Raw genomic sequence first — 3413 nt, forward strand, 5'->3', positions numbered from 1 at the left:
ATTGACTCCAAGATGAACGTGGGCCGACAATGTGGGGACGCAGTCAGGAAGGCCAACCATACTTTGTCATGCATCCACAGATGCATCTCGAGCAGGTCCAAAGAGGTGATACTCCCCCTCTATGCGACGCTGGTCAGACCACAGTTGGAGTACTGCATCCAGTTCTGGCCGCTGCACTTCAGGAGGGATGTGGACAGCATCAAGAGGGTCCAGAGGAGGGCCACTCACATGATCAGGGGGCAGCAAGGCAGGCCCTAGGACAGAAGGCTATGGGACTAGATGATCTGCTCAGGTCCCTTCCGACCCTAGAAACTATGAAACTATGAAACCTGAACCTGTTCAGCCTTCACAAGAGAGGGTTGAGAGGGGATCTGGTGGCCATCTATAAACTGACCAAGGGAGACCAGCAGGCAATGGGAGAGTCCCTGTTCCCCCGAGCACTACCAGGAGTAACAAGGAATAACGGCCATAAGTTGATGGAGAGTAGATTCAGACTAGACATCAGGAGGTGCTACTTCACAGTCAGGGTGGCTAGGAGCTGGAACCAACTTCCAAAGGAAGTGGTGCTCGCTCCTACTCTGGGGATCTTCAAAAGGAGGCTAGATAGGCACCTAGCCATTGACCCCAGCATTCTTTCCTGCCCATGGCAGGGGGTCAGACTTGATCTGCTCAGGTCCCTTCCGACCCTACCTACTATGAAATTATGATTCACTGTGACTTGAAAGAGTCAGTGTGGAAGTGGACTAAGCACAGTGGGCACTACCATACATCTTATTCAGATGGGCTGCACTGACTTATCCTGCCAACCTGGTATTGCAGTACTTCCAGGCCTGATGCTCATTTCCTTCTGGGGGAGCAACTGCCCCATAATCCCCTCTTTTCTTTTCTTTTTTAAGGGTCACACAAAAAGTTCCTGTCTATTTTGTGGCATTGGGGGACTGCTTTCAACATTTTCCCCTAGATGCTCCTGAGACTTCTGGCTAGCAGCAAGCAAGATTAGGGGGCATCTGAAATCCAAGGCTGCTGGGCCTGCGGCTTGCACATGAAGTGCCACCAAAAAACTGTTTCATCAGTATGCTTGTCCAATATGGACCATGCGTTTTATAGTCATACTCAGCAATAGCTGCATTTAAATCAGCTTCATAGTTGGTTTCTGTTACTTAGCACATCTGCTTTTGGCAGCAGTTTAATGATATTAAATACATTGTCTGAGGTTTCCTTGTATGTGAATCTAAGACAGGAAGCTTTTTCCCCCCTATGCCCATAAGGGGAAAAAACCCATCTTATATTCAAGTAAATATGGTACTTTTTTAAAAAGCAAATCAAGAAATTTACCTAGAAAGCCATAATAGGAAATTGTAACTGTAGAATTTTTTATATGTGCAGAGAAAATTTCATAAGTACAAAAATAAAAAATATGAAGCCCCTAACAAAGGAACACCTGATGGACAGAGAAAATCTAGCTCGATAAATATGGTGCAGTTTTTTTTTTTTAATTTGAACTGGTGAAAGTCAGGCATAACTCCACTATAATTCAGCAACATCATCCCGGATTTGCAACAGGGTGAGAGAGATCAGAATGGTGCATCTCATTCAAACTTATGTCATGGAGATGACATTTTAATGTTTGTACCTAACATGACAGGATCCTGATGCTTAGCTAAGGCCCCTGGGCACTAGGATAATATAACTGGATAACGGTACAATTTAAGGGGAGAGGGAATTTTCATTCTCAGCACTAAGCTTCCCTGCTTCTGGGGGTTTAAAATCATAATCTTAATGCTAATTAAATGTAGTTGAGTACCCTGGTGCTGGATAATGAATAAGCAATTAGAATCAAGAGAGATTACGTGGCCTCTAGCTAAAAACAACTCAGTAGTGCAAGGGTGCCCAGTCTCCAGTAAAGTGCAGCCGATGTGCTTCTGTTAATAACGCACTGCCTCTGAATTCAAGAGGATTATCTTACTCTGGTGTTCTTGAGGGAGCACTGTCATGAAAGAGGCCTGAAACAGATACCCTATAATTTATGTTCCAGTTCAGTACGTTGGTGAGAAAAGGAGGCCTTTACTCCAAACTACTAGGTTTTCTATCCTCCTCCCCACCCCCCCAACACTTTCCTTCATATGTGAAATGGCAAGAACAGAAAGCAGTAAAAACCCTTTAGGTAGCTGGACAGAGGAAAGTGCATTTTTGTCAGAATTTATTTGTTAAGTCCCGATTCTTCTTTAGGAACGTGGAGAAACCTCCAAAATGAATGATGCAAGTATGGTCCTCCCCCCTCCAAATGCAAAGGGAATCATAAGGAACTTTGGTCCTTCCCCTCCTCTCCCTCTCCGCCCCCCGCCCCACCTAGATAAAACAGCTGGTGCTCTCCCGCAGCCCTATTACTTTCCATGCCTCTCCGAACTCCCAGCTATTCATCCCCACCACCACCCTTTGCACCTCCCCATCACCACCACCTAACTGGCACTCTTCCCTTTGTGCAATGGGCCCGGGGGAGGGTGGGGGGGACAGCTTTACAGAGGTTACTGTCCCAGCTCTCATATGCTAATGCTTTTTCTCTTCTCTGTGGTTAAAAGTGCTCCTTATACCAGCTCAGGCAACTAGATAAATATTGTGGGGAGCTGACCCTTAAATAAAAAAGTTCTAGTCTGTACTTTCTCTAGAGTTCTTATTTCATTAAAATGTAGGTGGTCTCTTTAAAGACAGTGTTTCCCAAACTGGAGACAGGCTTGATGCTGACACACACACACACACACACACGCACGCACGCACGCACGCGCGCATTTCCTGTGGAAAAGCGGGGAAAAGGATATGGCAGGAGAACTCCAAAAATATCCAAGCCCGAACCTTTTGTGAGATTCACTGAACTCTACAGTCTGTGCTCTGGTCATCTAGTCCAGTGCCTACAGTTGTCTCCCCCCCTGCAGACAACTTTAGGCACTGCCCTAAATTATAAACCACCCCCTTTCAAAATATGCTATTTAAAAAAAATGTTTGCTTTCTCAAAACAAAGTGAGTTTTAAAAAAGCCTAAATTCTCATCTAACAATCAGCCTACACCTGTTGGCTCATGTTCTTTGAAAAGACATAGATGGTTTTATGACATTAGTGAACATTTACCCCAAACTTCCTTGCATCTCAAAAGAGAGAGCCTACATGAAGATCAATTTGTCTCAGAATAGGAAGTGCCTGCAACAAGAAAATATAAAACATAAATAGTAACTTTAGCACTGTGAGCCTGGGCTAGTGCAGTGAAATCTTAATGTAGTTATTTTCATCACTTCTCAACTTCACTACAGAAAAAAAACCCAACTTCCCTGTAGTCAGAATTGCAAAATGCATTGCTGTGAGTCAGTTCAGGACTCATTGTATTTTAGTCTTGCTGAACCTGAATCCATACCTGTACATCAT

At 44.5% G+C, this 3413-nt stretch overlaps 1 long non-coding RNA gene across 4 annotated transcripts in view; it reads right to left on the minus strand.

Annotated features, from left to right (window-relative positions):
- LOC109301218 overlaps positions 1 to 3188 on the minus strand; it is a 126137-nt gene extending 122949 nt beyond the window's left edge. For all 4 annotated transcript variants that reach the window (XR_002098477.1, XR_002098476.1, XR_002098480.1 and 1 more), the window contains exon 1: positions 3123 to 3188. This is a non-coding gene — a long non-coding RNA (uncharacterized LOC109301218). The remainder of the gene's footprint in view (positions 1 to 3122) is intronic.
- Positions 3189 to 3413: the final 225 nt, after the last annotated feature.

Source organism: Gavialis gangeticus, unplaced genomic scaffold (genome assembly GCF_001723915.1).
Source record: "Gavialis gangeticus isolate Ggan-Ray unplaced genomic scaffold, GavGan_comp1, whole genome shotgun sequence".
Taxonomy (NCBI): Eukaryota; Metazoa; Chordata; order Crocodylia; family Gavialidae; genus Gavialis; species Gavialis gangeticus.